General features: G+C 39.7%; 1 pseudogene; it reads right to left on the bottom strand.

Moving 5' to 3' along the window:
• Window positions 1-10,804: 10,804 nt before the first annotated feature.
• On the bottom strand, window positions 10,805-10,902 carry LOC120107783 (small nucleolar RNA R71; annotated as a pseudogene).
• Window positions 10,903-15,204: the final 4,302 nt, after the last annotated feature.

Here is a 15,204-nt window from a genome sequence, read left to right as displayed (position 1 = left end):
ACCCAAATCTAGATTAACCAATTCCATGCGCAAGCAATTGCAAAACTTGAAGTTAGTCCGAGCCAAATAGCAAACTCTCTAGGAAATAGGAAGAAAGGTGAACTACCTAGTCAACCAGTGCCTAACCCTAGTAGACAACAAGGTCAGAGAGGTCAGTATCAAATCGATTCTAATGAAAATCCGACCCATGAAGTCCAGGCAATTACCACTTTAAGGTCTGGCAAGCAAGTGGACAATAAAGTCCAACTTTCTGAACACGTAAAAGAAAATAAGAATGAATCCAATAAGAACCCTATTCAAAAGAGGGGTCAAGAGCAGAACAAACCAGAAAAAAAGGAAGAACCCATAGAAACATACAAACCTAAGGTTCCCTTTCCCAGTAGACTTCAGGACTCTAAGAAACAATCTAACTTTGATGAAATAATAAAAGTCTTTAAAAATGTTCAAATAAATATACCTTTCCTCGATGCCATACGACAAATTTCCTCCTATACAAAATTCTTGAAAGACCTCACCACGGTCAAAAGAAAAACCAGCATTCCTAGGCAAGCTGTTATGGCTGCACAGGCTTCATCTCTTATTCAACAATAGATTGCCCCAAAATACAAAGATCCTGGTTGCCCTACCATTGAAATAAAAATAGAAGAAACGATCATCCAGAGAGCCCTATTAGACTTAGGAGCAAGTGTAAACCTATTACCCTATTCTATCTACACCGAACTAGGTTTGGGGGAATTAAAGCCCACAAACATTACTTTGTCATTAGCAGATAGGACTGTGAAGTATCCTAAGAGAATTGTAGAGGATGTAATTGTAAAGGTAAATGAGTTTTACTACCCTATGGATTTTGTAGTCCTCGAAACTGAATCAGTGAAAAATCCAGGTAGTCACATACCGGTAATTCTTGGCAGACCATTTTTGGCCACTTCAAATGCTGTGATCAGTTGCCGAAATGGGATAATGACCTTAGCATTTGGAAACTTGACCATCCAACTCAATGTCTTTCACAGTAGTAATCAACCATCTGAGATGGACGATTTAGAAGAAATTCACATGATTGAAAACATAATCAGCAAGTCCTTCAAGGAATCAAGTTATTCTGATCCACTAGAAAGATGTTTGGCCCAATTCAATCAAGATTGTGAGGAAGGAGAGTCAAATTAGGAGGTTAATGCATTGTTAGATTTCATTCCTGTAATAGATACTAGCAGATGGGCTACTAAATTTTAATCATTACCTATACTTGAATCCCAGCTAGTACCTTCAAGTGTCAAACCTCCCCAGCTTGAACTTAAAGATCAGCCTGAAAACCTAAAATATGCATTTCTCGGGGACAACAACACCTTACCTGTTATTATTGCATCAAATTTAACTGAAGAACAGGAAGATAAGTTGTTAAATATCCTTCAGAAAAATCAAGAAGCGATCGGTTGGTCTATAGCTGATATCAAGGGGATTAGCCCTTCTATGGTCCAACATAAAATTCATCTAGAAGAGGATGCAAAAACCTCTAGAGAACCACAAAGGCGACTTAATCCAGTCATGAAGGATGTGGTTCGAGCTGAAAATCATTAAACTCTTAGATGCAGGGATTATATATCCTATTTCTGATAGCCAGTGGATGAGCCCAGTTCAAGTTGTACCAAAGAAATCTGGGATCACTGTAATTAAGAATGACCACAATGAGTTAGTTCCAACTCGAATCCAAGCTGGATGGCGAGTGTGCATCGACTACAGAAAGCTGAACGCCATGACTAGAAAAGACCACTTCCCACTACCCTTCATTGACCAAATGTTAGAACGTCTAGTTGGCCACTCTCATTACTATTTCCTTGATGGTTATTCTGGATATAACCAAGTTCCAATTGCACGTGAGGATCAAGAGAAAACTACATTCACCTGTCCTTATGGCACTTTTGCCTATCATCGCATGCCTTTTGGGTTATGCAATGCACCGGCTACGTTCCAGCAGTGTATGATGAGCATTTTCTCCGACACGGTGGAAAATTTTTTAGAAGTTTTTATGGATGACTTTTCTATATTCGGATCTAATTTTAATGAATGTCTGCATCACTTGACCCTCGTTGTAGAACGATGTAAAGAGAAAAATTTAGTTCTCAACTGGGAAAAATGTCATTTTATGGTTCAATCAGGTATTGTTTTGGGACACATTGTATCACAAAAGGAAATTGAGGTGGATAAAGCCAAAGTAGAATTAATTGTAAAGTTACCACCTCCCAAAACTGTTAGGGAAGTCAGATCCTTTTTAGGGCATGCGGATTTTTACCGCCATTTTATCAAGTATTTCAGTAAATTGTCGAAACCCTTATGCGATCAATTGGCGAAAGATGCTATTTTTAATTTTTCACCAATCTGTATAACTGCTTTCGAAAGACTGAAGTCTGAACTAACCTCAGCACCAATAGGTCCCCTGATTGGAATCTGCCATTTGAAATCATGTGTGATGCATCTGATTATGCAATAGGTGCCGTCCTAGGTCAACGAGTGGGGAAGTTTCTCCATGTGATTCATTATGCGAGCAAAACTCTGAATGACGCCCAACTCAACTATTCTACCACTAAAAAAGAGTTGTTGGCTGTTGTCTTTGCTCTTGACAAATTTCGTCCCTATCTGATAGGATCCAAGGTTCTTATTTGTTCTGATCATGCCGCCCTTAAGTACCTTCTCACAAAGAAGGATGCCAAGGCAAGACTCATTCGTTGGATCCTATTGCTTCAGAAATTTGATCTTGAAATACGAGATAAAAAGGGATCTGAAAATGTTGTAGCTGACCACTTGTCCTGATTAATTGTTGAATCATCTGGAGTCATGCCTGTGTCCGAGACCTTCTCTGATGAACAATTAATGATGATTTCCCATACCAATGTTCCATGGTATGCTGATGTAGTCAACTATCTAGTTACTGAACAAATGCCTAATTCATGGACCAAACAAGAGAAATTCCGCTTCCTAGCTCGTGTAAAATGGTATTTTTGAGATGAACCATACTTGTTCAAATACTATCCTGATCAAATCATTAGACGATGCATCCCTAAACACGATCAAAGGAATGTCCTTTTCTTTTATCATGACCATGCTTGTGGTGGTCATTTTAGTGAAAAAAAAACTGCTGCAAAAGTTTTGCAATGCAGATTTTATTGGCCCACACTTTTTCGAGATGCGCATGACTATTGTAAATCTTGCGATCGATGTCAATGATTAGAAAAACTTTCGAGAAAGAATGAGATGCCCCTGAACCCTATCTTAATTATAGAAATCTTCGATGTTTGGGGTATTGATTTTATGGGTCCTTTTCCTATGTCGTTTGGGCACCAGTACATTCTTGTGGCAGTTGACTATGTATCAAAATGGATTGAGGCTATCGCGTGTAAGACCAATGATCACAAAGTGGTGATCAAGTTTCTTAAAGAATCTATCTTTGCTCGTTTCGGCACCCCTCGTGCTATCATTAGTGATGGGGGGAAACATTTTTGTAATCAAATCTTTAAAGTCCTTATGAGAAAGTACAACATTAATCACAAGGTCAGTACACCATATCATCTACAAACAAGTGGACAAGTCGAATTTTCAATCGGAAAATCAAGACCATCCTTGAAAAAACTGTTAATACATCTCAGAAGGATTGGTCTCTTAGGCTAACAGATGCACTGTGGGCATATCGAACGGCTTACAAAACACCAATTGGAATATCTCCATATAAAACTGTCTATGGCAAGGCCTGCCATTTACCAGTCGAGTTAGAGCACAAGGCCTATTGGGCTATTAAACATTTAAATTTTGATCTTGACAAAGCGGGAGAACATAGGAAGCTTCAGCTCGATGAGCTTGAAGAAATTAGAAACGATGCTTACGAGTGTGCCAAGAAGTACAAAGATCGCATGAAGATCATGCATGATAAAATGATCATCCGTAAGGAATTTCATCCAGGATAGAAAGTTCTTTTATATGACTCTCGATTACATCTGTTCACTGGAAAACTTAAATCCCGTTGGACTGGCCCATACATTGTGGAGAAAGTACATCCGCATGGTGCGATAATTATAGGCAATACCAAGGATGGCAGATCTTTCCAAGTTAATGGACATCGCCTCAAACCATACCTCGATTATCTGAGTCCAAAAGTTGAAGAAACACTTCTGGTAGATCCTGTTTATACTAATTAAGTTAGAATTATGGCTGAAGACATAAAACTTAGCGCTCTTGGGAGGCAACCAATAGGTAAAGATTAAAATTATTAGTTTTAATAAGTTACTAATATGCAGGTTTGGGGGTATTTTTTCTAATCTTCAAGTTATTAGCCATATCAAGATCCAATATCAGGTAATGTCTCTCCTCTGTCCTATTATTGTTTTCAATTTTCTTTAACATTGAGTACAATGTTAGATTTAGGTTTGGGGGTGTTTTTAAGCATTTAAAACAAAAAAAAAAATTAATTTCTGTACAATACACAAGGTATATAAAATCTAAGAGTCCAATGGCTAGTCGGAAGTAGTGCAAAGTGAGTTCTTTTTATTAAGTTTCTTTTAGTGAGTTGTAAGCTAATTAATACTTTGAATTTTACAACACATCTGACCTGCATTTCTAAGGTATAGGGTCGACATTGTGTTGAGAATATGGTAGCAACCTCGAATCCTGATGAACCATCTGTTTCTGATTCACAAAAAAAAAAACAAAAAAAAATATATATATAAAAATATAAAAAAATGGTGGATTTAGTCAGGTGCATCGAAAAGGGCTACCTATTGTCAAAGGTCAGTGGGCTTGTGATGAGGAACCCGAGCATAGGTCCGTAGGGGAGTCTTGATGCCCGACACCTCATGCCAACTGGTGTGAGAATTGTCGACTAATTGCTTGCTACATGGAGGAATCATCATAGGAGTAAAAGTGCACAATGTATATACATTATCATGTTTCTTGGAAAAGAAAAAAAAATCTGACCTTAAGAAAGACAATAGTGTGAAAGCCGTCGTTGCAAAAATTCGAGTAAAATGGAATATTACAGATAAAGCCCATAAGGTATTAAAGTAAACATCCACAGTTCTCGAAATTCTACAGATAAAATGATTTTGAATCAGCAATTAGGTCTTGTCCGACCAATTCTTGGAAACTACTAGTATTAGCAATATTTTGGAGATCCAAAACCTTAGCTTGTGCATGGTCCAGATTTCACTGAGCACTCAAGTATAAATAAGTCTTACAACTTCCTGACGGAAAACTTAATGACTTTAACTTAAATTGCATACTAACCTAGAATTTGGGCTACTTAGCAATTAAAACTTTGTGTACTTTTGAAATTCTTATCAGTTATGTACTTGAAATTAGACTTTCATTTCATAATAAATAATTAAAAAAAAAAATTGAGATTGAAGTTTGTGGATAACTTCACTGCAAACCCTCACGAGACAACACTCGTCCACTAGGATAACCTAGGGATTTAACGGCTTGTTGCATGTGCTAAGTGCAATCGTGGTGCTCTACGAAAATGAGTATTTATTTTAGTTCATATATATATATAATAATAATTAATACTAAAAAAATAAAACTTTTGCACTTTCATTTTCGCACTAAATTGCTAGAGACTAGCAATAAGCTGCTTGGGGGGTGTGATGAGAGCACAAAAGTGCAATCGTCATAGCATCTTAATTAGTATTATTGCTAATCATTAATAATAAAATTAACTAATTAACGTTGTATTTGTGTTTGAGTGCAAGTAATCCAAGGAACCAATAGCATTGGGTTTGAGCTCAATTCCCGGCAGCCCGAGCTCAAGTCAAGCCAGCATCTTCACATGATGGAGCTCATCCCGCGATGCAGCCAGCTTTCCAGAATCACCTTCCATCCACACGCTCGTTCCATGCATGTGGCTTCCAGATGCAACATCCTAAGCCGTCCGTGAGGAGTTTTCCCAACACAACAGATCCCTTCATCCCGTCTCAGCCCAATTGTGATTCCAGTCCGTGCCAGCCAGCGTGCCAGCATCTTCCCTTCCAAATCAAGTCTCGCCTGCTTTTTCGTGATCAACGTACCAAGCGATCGTGCGTCTCCGCATCCAGCCCGCGTCTCCTCCGACTTAGCACTCCATCCGTCCGTGGGCCAAAGAAGAAAATCCATCTTCTTCCGCCCATTCCAGCCGCATCCGCACCATGATCAGCCTCGCGATCCCCTACTCCCATTTCTTCCGCCCGTGATGCAGCAACATCTCAGCCTTCCCGCGATCGATGCAGCATCCCAGATCCCAGGCGCCCGTTTCGAACGCAGCCCAGCCATCTCGGAGCCGTCACTGCTAGCGCCATCCCCGCGTCTTCAGCGCATCCCAACCGCGTCCCAACCGCACCCACGCCTTCCTTCGAGAAATCCCCACTTCTCCCTTTCGGATTCGAGGCGTCCTTAGCGTCTGCCCTCTCCTTCCTCCTATGATCCAAGCTCTTCCGAATTCGAGATTCATCTTCCGCATCCCAGCAGTCCCGCGGACCAAAGACCGGACGTCCACCTTCTCCATGATCCAAGCATTCATCTCAGCTCCCAGCTCATCCCGTGATCCCAGCCTCCACCGCGGCCGTGATCAGCTCCATTCCGGAATCCCAGCAGCCTGTGATTCAGCCCTTTCCCCATGGATTGATTGCCGGCTTGAAGAAGAAGGGAGAGATCTATATAAAGGGAGGAGAGGCCATCGGCTAGGGAGGAGGAAGAAGGAAGAGGGAAGAAGGGAGTGCTCGGTTGGGTTTGAGGCCAAGAAACAGAGAGGAGGGTGGCGCTCGGTTGGGCCAAAGAAATAGGGGAGGAAGCTCTGTTTTGGGGAAGAAAAGAAAGAAAGAAAAAAGAGAGTATTTTAGTTTTCTGTTTGAGTTTAGTTTATTATGATAGTAGTGTTTTTCTTTAGTTTGAGTTTATGAGAGAAATGCATTTTTTTAGTTTTATTTTAACTGAAAGTTTTAATTGAGAAGTTATGTTTTGAGTTTCAGAGCATGTTGTTCTTATTTTTAGTTTTATTTTAGGTTTTGTTTTGAGTTTTAATTTTTGAGAGTTTATTTGGGTAGAAAGTTGTATTTATTCTGCAATTTTAATTTCTATTCTGCAATACATTAAATCTTCTTTTATGCAATCTATATTCCAGTCTGCAATTTTCCTAGCACTGTTTTCATCCATTTTATGCCAAAGCTTTTTTTTGATTAGTTCAATATATAAATGCCTTTCGAATTTAAATACCTGTCTTTTTGTCAATTTCAAGTAGAAAACATTCTCTGGTAACCCAGAGAATCATTCAAACATCCTCGAAGTAATGTTTTTCTTCTATCATTCAAAAATCAATTTCGAATCCGAGTGAACATTTTAATTTTTATGCAACTTCAATAGCCTTCCTGTAGATCAACCTCTTACGACCACTATTCTTCGAGTAGAACAGGTTGATGAGAGCACAAAAGTACGATCTAAGTACCAATTAACTTAGCCTAATGCTAGCAAAATAATGATAAATAATAGTTGTTAACATTTACATGATTAAATATTTTATCCTTAGCACTTATTATAATTTTTATCATTATATAAATTCATCTCTTCCCAGCTGTAGAACAGAGCCCAGATTCAGCCGATCGTAAGCACCTCAGCATCCTTGCCGCGTCCGTGAGCCACATCAGCCCTCTCAAGACCTGTCCGCATCTCAGGATCCGTGATTGAATCATGCCGCGATCAGCCTTTCTCCCAGCTCTTGGAACCTGCGATCAGGTGTTTCTCTCGTGCGTCCACAAAGCATCCAGCATCCCGTGTCCGTGTAACCTTCCAACGCATCATCCAAATCCCAGCGTGCGATGCCTCATGCCGATTCTCAGCTTCCTTCATGCGTCCGGAGATCCCGCGGCCAGCCGGGATGTATACTTCGAACGACCACCCAAGCTTCACAGCGACCGAAGATCCCGCATCCAAGCATCCGTTGGCGATCGAGAGAGCCCAAGTTTCCGATCCATTTGCTCTTCATGCATCCCAGCCATTTGTGAGCATCTCTGCACCCAATCGTCCGCATCCCAGAGCTTCATTGCGACCGTAATCCCAACGTCTGCATCCCAGCTCCTATCAGATCCCCTTCCTTCCCGTCTTCTCCGCATGCAGCTCAACATCCCGCATGGATCCTGCATCCGAGTCCCAGTTCGCAGCAGTCTCCCGAGCGTCTCAGCCCCCAGCAAAGGTCACACGCGTCATCCAAATCCCAATCCCAGCCGTCCGCGAGCGATCCACGTCTCCACGCGTCCGCCCGCTTCTTCCGCCTCTCCAATCTTCTATGGATCAGCCTCTCCGCGTCCGAGATACTCGGCAGCCAGCACGAGAGGAGCATCCCGTGTGATCAGGGGGTCCATCGAGAGATATAAGGGGCTCTCTTTTCGGAAACAGGGGGAGAGAGTTCATTCGAAAAACAGAGGAGAGCCTCAGCCCCATTCAAAAAGAAGAAGAAAAAAAAAAGAGAGGAAACAGGGCATGCCCTATTTCCGAAAATAAAAAGAAAAAAAAAAGAGAGAAGGAAGAGGAACAGTGGAGATTTCTTTTATGTTGATGGCCGGCTGATTCCTTAGGTGAAGGGTGATGGAGGAACCTTTGATGTATTGCTTTCTTTGAAGTAAATTCTGAACCTTTGCTCTTATTGATTTATATTTTTGATGTGTTATGGGTTCTTGCATAACTATTTCGTAGATAGATTTTTAATAGTTTATGTTTATTGGCACATGGACTGCTTTAGTATTTGATTTATCGTTGATGTAATAGGCACGATGAATGCTTAGAAATAGAGTTCATATGTTCATAAAATATATTCCATGTTTTGATCTATTCTACTTTTACATCCTTAATCAAGAATCGCAGGATTTATTCTTGAATGCAATATTATCAAGAGGGATTCCGGATCCCTAACCATTTCTATTTGATTGAATTTTGTTTATTAATCTATTATTCTCTATTTTTAATTTCTAAAAATCAACTAAAAAATACATCTAAAAATTATGCTAACAATCCATAGAACGTTCCCTGAGGATTCGACCTCGGACTCCCGAGATTTTACTACTTGTACGATTCTCCTATACTTGGGAGATTAGTTTCGCGAAAATATTTTTGCGAGCGCGTCAAGTTTTTGGCGCCGTTGCCGGGAAACGGCTGATTTATTAGTATAATTTTAGATTTAATTAGTACTTTAGTAGTTAGTCTTTTTCTTTCGAAAAAAAAAAAAATTCTTTACTGCTTTTTTTTATTCCCTGCACAGTCTGCATCAAACTCTGATATCAAAGTAATTAACCGTCTGATTGAACTTAAATTTGGTCTTCAGGTGCAGGACCTGTGTTTCTTTCATCTGAACGGTCTGATTGACATTCTGAAATTTTTAAGACCATTAGATTAATACGAAACCTTGCTGCTTTCTATTTTTAATTTTCTGCATTTAATTGTTTTAGAATCAGAATTTTATTGTTATCATATCTCATTAACCCTTGTTGCTAATTGAAAATTTAAGAAAAAAAACTTTAAGAAAAGATCAAGGGTGATTATTCAAAAAAAAAAAAGAGGAAAAACCTAAAATTTCAAATTTCAAATTTCAGAATTCAAATTTCAAACTTCAACTCATAAAATTAAAAAAAAAATAAATAATTTGCTTGATCACTTATTCAATGAAATTTAATGTCATGTCATAAAACATTAAAAAAAAAAATCTCTTGATTGTTGCATATAGTATAAGGCATCAGCATAAAATATTCTAAGGGCTGAACCCATTTAAAAAGATAAGATCGGGATTTCATCACTCGTCCTTAGCCCAAAAATTATCCCATTGCATAAATATCCTAAGCTTAATTAAAATCAACTAGACGTTGGCCCCTAAGGACATTCGAGCTCAATAGGACGAAGACCACCGAAAGTTGCACCAATTTCGCTCTGTGGCTTAGTTGATGTCTAGGCAAGCTTTGTCCCTATAAGGGAGACAGTTCATCTGTTCGAGGCAAGTGGATTTTAAGTGGGACCTTTGCGAACGCATCGTGACCCCTCCACTTACCTGGGAGCTTACCTGGTCAACTCGGTTTATTAGACCGGATTGGAGGCTTAGGTGCCCTCTTCAAACCAGTTAGGAGCTGTCTAGAAATTTAAGAAAAATATTAGAAATTGAGGTGTAATGTTTAGTTGCATGTTTGATTGTGAATAGATTTTCATTTTAGGATGTCTTTAGTTGGTACTTATATTTATATTTATTTAAAAAAATATAAAAAAAAATTTAATTAAATTTTGTATGCTAGGTTGGAATAGGGACGACACCGGTCGATTAAGTCGTACAACTTTAGATCATCCCTTAGGACACATCCTTGAAATTCCTTCGCAGTATCTCACACCTTGTGAGATGGCAAATTTTCCTGATGATGTAGGAAGTCATCATGGTGATGAAGGTAGACCCCCAGTTATGACACTTCGACAATACTTACATCCCACTAGGACTAGTCAACCTTCATGCATGATTATTCCTGAAAATGTAGGACACTTTGAAATCAAACCAGGAGTAATTCAATTGCTGCCCAAGTATCATGGGATGGAATCTGAGAACCCTTATCTTCATCTTAAGGATTTTGAGAAAATTAGCATCACATTTAGAGTGCCAAATGTATCGGAAGACGTCCTTAAATTGACCTTGTTTTCTTTTTCCTTAAAGGATAAAGCCAAAACATGGCTGAACTCCTTGAGACCTAGATCGCTAGGAACATGGCATGATATGCAAAGAGAATTTCTGAAAAAATTCTTTCCCGCACAAAGGACTAACTTTTTGAAAAGGCACATTAGTAATTTCCAACAAAAAGACCATGAAACATTTTATGAATGCTGGGAGAGATTTAAAGATTTGCTTCTCTCTTGTCCTCATCATGGGTTTGAAACATGGAGAACCATTAGTTTTTTTTACGAAGGGTTGTCTCCACAGTTAAAACAATTTATAGAGACTATGTACAATGGTCTATTTTTGGAAAAGCAACCCGATGAGGCATGGGACTATTTAGATTCTCTCGTAGAGACTGCACAATTATGGGATACAGGGGATAGAGTGAATAAACCTTTACCTAAGCCTACTAGCGTTGGACATGGGGGCCTTTACAACCTTAGTACTCAGGATGATATTCAGGCTAAAATGGCAGCCCTTACTAGGAAGGTAGAGGAAATTGAACTTAGAAGGATTGAACCCGTCAAGACCGTAGAACATAACAGCGAGTGTTGTAGGATTTGTGAGATGCCTGGCCATCTCACCACTGATTGCCCCACAATACCCGCATTCAAGGAAGTCTTGCACGATCAGGCCAATGTTATGAATACCTATCAAAAATCTTTCAATAATTCTTTTTCGGGTACTTACAACCCTGGATGGAAGAACCATCCAAATTTCAGGTGGAGGAATGACCAACCTCAACAAGTATATAACCCAACTCCTCCACCTCCGCACCCTCATTATGCACATGCACCCCTTCAAAAATCCAGTCTCGAAGAAACTTTGCAATCTTTCATGCAAGGTCAAGCTAAAATCAATGATGAATTAAGAAATCAACTGACAACGCTGACCACTGCTTTAAGTGCTCAAGAGAAAGGTAAGCTACCAGCTCAACCACAACCTAATCCTCAAGTCTATGGCGGTAGTAATGCATCATCTTCAACTTCGCATAAAGAACAAGCGAAGAGTATAATAACTTTGCGAAGTGGAAAGGTTATTGACCGACCAGTCCCAGAACAAACTCAAGTCATACCTGATTCTGACCCTCCCAAGACAAAAGAAAAGGATAACGAAGAAACTGAAGCACCAACATCTACTGAAAAAATTAAATGTCCTTTTCCAGCACCATTTCCACAAAGATTAAAGCCCTTGCAAAAGCTTGAACCAAACTCTGAAATTCTTGAGTTTTTTAAGTAAGTAAAAATCAATGTACCTCTTCTTGATGCAATCAAACAAGTGCCTTCATATGCAAAATTTTTGAAGGATTTGTGCACTGTTAAGCATCGTTTAAATGTCAAGAAGAAGGCATTTCTGGCTGAAAATGTGAGTGCAATTTTACAGCATAACATTCTTCCTAAATATAAGGATCCAGGTTGCCCAACTATCTCGTGCATCATTGGCAATTTTAGGATTGAGCGAGCATTGCTTGATTTGGGAGCGAGTGTGAACTTGTTGCCATATACGGTATATGAGCAACTCGGTTTGGATGAGTTGAAGCCAACAACTGTGACCTTACAATTAGCTGACAGATCAGTGAAGGTTCCTAGAGGGATTATCGAAGATGTGTTGGTCCAAGTAGACAAGTTCTATTCTCCTGTTGACTTTATCGTACTGGACACACATCCGGCTTCCAATTCACCATCTCAGATTCCGGTCATCTTAGGACGTCCATTCCTTGCAACTTCTAATGCATTGATCAATTGTAGGAATGGTGTCATGAAGCTTTCTTTTGGCAATATGACCTTGGAACTAAACGTCTTTAGTATAGGCAAACAACCCAGTGATCATGAAGAAAGTAAAGAGGTTGAATGGGTTGAAACCATTGCGGAAGAATATCTATTAAAAGAAACATTTATTGAATCGACCGACAATGGTTTGATAGATTGGTATTTTGAAGGTACTGCTGATGATGTGGTCCCACCTGTTTGAAATAATTCGGATGTCATGATGGTCAATGGGTGGAGACCGAGAATAGAGGAATTCGAGCAGTTGCCCTCACAAGGGACAAAACTTGTACAATCTCGGAAACAAGCACCCATACTTGAGCTGAAACCCTTACCAAGGGAACTCAAGTATGCCTTTCTTGGACCCGATAACACTTTTTCCGTAATTATCTCGACTGAGCTCGATAATGATCAAGAAGGGAAATTACTTATGGTCCTAAAGAGTCATAAAGAAGCACTTGGATGGTCGATTGCAGACTTAAAGGGGATTAACCCTTTGATTTGCATGCATCGGATATATTTGGAGGATAATGCGAAAACCACAAGGCAAATGCAGCGTAGGCTGAATCCGACAATGAGAGACGTGGTTAAAACAGAAGTCCTCAAGCTGCTTGATGTGGGTATTATTTATCCGATTTTCGACAGCAAGTGGATGAGTCCTACTCAAGTCGTGCCCAAGAAAGCAGGTCTGACGGTAGTCAAAAATGAGCAGGGTGAACTAGTCCCAACTCGTGTTCCGACGAGTTGGCGTATGTGTGTTGACAACCGAAAATTGAATTTGGTCACTAGGAAAGATCACTTTCCCCTACCCTTCCTAGACCAAGTTTTGGAAAGAGTTGCAAGACACAAATTCTATTATTTTCTCGATGGCTATTCCGGGTACTACCAAATCGAGATTTCACCAGAAGATCAAGAGAAGACTACCTTCACTTGTTCTTTTGGTACATTTGCTTTCCGTCGGATGCCATTCGGGTTGTGTAATGCACCTGCAACATTCCAAAGATGCATGCTCAGTATTTTTGAAGACATGAACGAGAAGTTTTTAGAAGTGTTTATGGATGATTTCTCTGTTTTTGGCGACTCTTTTGATGATTGCCTGTCACATTTACAAGCAGTCTTAGCTCGATACATGAAAAAGAATCTGATATTGAATTGGGAGAAATGCCACTTCATGGTGCCAAAGGGAATTGTCCTAGGACATATTGTTTCATCGAAGGGCATGGAAGTTGATAGAGCTAAGATTGACCTAATCGCCAAGCTACCTGCACCCAAGACGGTTAGAGATGTTAGATCATTTTTGGGTCATGCCGGATTTTATAGGAGGTTCATGAAGGATTTTAGTGTCATAGCTCGACCATTATGTAACCTCCTAGCCCTTGATACACCATTCAATTGGACTGAAACCTATCAAGAGGCATTTGAAAAGTTGAAGTCTATGCTTAGCACTGCACCCATCGTGCGACCACCTGATTGGTCATTACCTTTTGAGATCATGTGCGATGCTAGCGACTATGCGATAGGAGCTGTCCTAGGACAACGCAAGGATAATAAGCCATATGTCATTTACTATGCAAGCAAAACCTTGAACGATGCTCAAATGAATTACACCACCACCGAGAAGGAATTGCTTGCAGTAGTATTTGCATTAGACAAATTTCGCTCTTATATCCTTGGTGCTCCTATTGTTATCTTTACGGACCATGCAGCGCTAAAATATTTACTGGATAAGAAAGAAGCCAAACTATGCTTAATACGATGGATACTTCTACTCCAAGAATTTGACATCACTATCAAAGATAAAAAGGGAGTAGAGAATGTGGTTGCTGACCATTTATCACGGCTAGTTTTTAACGATTCGGTGCCACAGTTTTCCATCAAGGACTCATTCTCCGAAGAGCAGCTGTTTGCACTTTCTACTATGCCATGGTATGCTGATATTGTAAACTTTCTTGTCACGAACCGGATGCCGGAGCATTGGAGATCGAATGATAAGAATAATTTCTTGCGTGAAGTAAGAAATTATTATTATGATGCTCCTTATTTGTTCAAGTATTGCGATGATCAAATCTTTAGAAGATGCATTCCGGAGCATGAGATACAAAGTGTACTCTCTTTTTGTCATGCCAGTGCTTGTGGAGGACACTTTGCATCTAAGAAAATGGCAGCTAAGGTGTTGCAATGTGGTTTTTATTGGCCTACACTATTTAAAGATGCCCACGAGTTCTGTAGGACATGTGACCCATGTCAACGTGTTGGAAGTCTAACTCGTAGGCAAATGATGCCTCTTCAGCCCATTACTGCTATTGAAATTTTTGATATGTGGGGCATCGATTTCATGGGCCCATTCCCACTATCTTTTGGATATGAGTACATTTTAGTTGGTGTTGAGTATGTGTCCAAATGGGTAGAAGCTGTGCCTTGTCAAACAAATGACCACAAACCACTTTTAAAATTTCTTAAAGAAAACATATTTTCTAGGTTTGGGATGCCCAAGGTTATAATTAGTGATGGGGGAAAATATTTTTGTAATAAGCCTTTTGAGATCCTATTACGAAAGTACGGTATCACTCATAGAATTGCAACTCCTTATCATCCGCAGACTAGTGGCCAAGTAGAGTTAGCCAATCGGGAGATTAAACGAATTTTAGAGAAAACGGTGAATCCATCACGCAAAGACTGGTCTTTAAAACTTTCTAACGCATTGTGGGCTTACCGTACTGCTTATAAAACTATTCTTGGTATGTCCCCGTA

The sequence above is a fragment of the Phoenix dactylifera genome, chromosome 14 (assembly GCF_051530095.1).
Source record: "Phoenix dactylifera cultivar Ajwa chromosome 14, Ajwa_hap1_PhDact_Kaust_v1.1, whole genome shotgun sequence".
Taxonomy (NCBI): domain Eukaryota; kingdom Viridiplantae; phylum Streptophyta; class Magnoliopsida; order Arecales; family Arecaceae; genus Phoenix; species Phoenix dactylifera.
The sequence above is the reverse complement of the archived record's forward strand: the minus strand, read 5'-3'. Positions and strand labels throughout refer to the sequence as shown.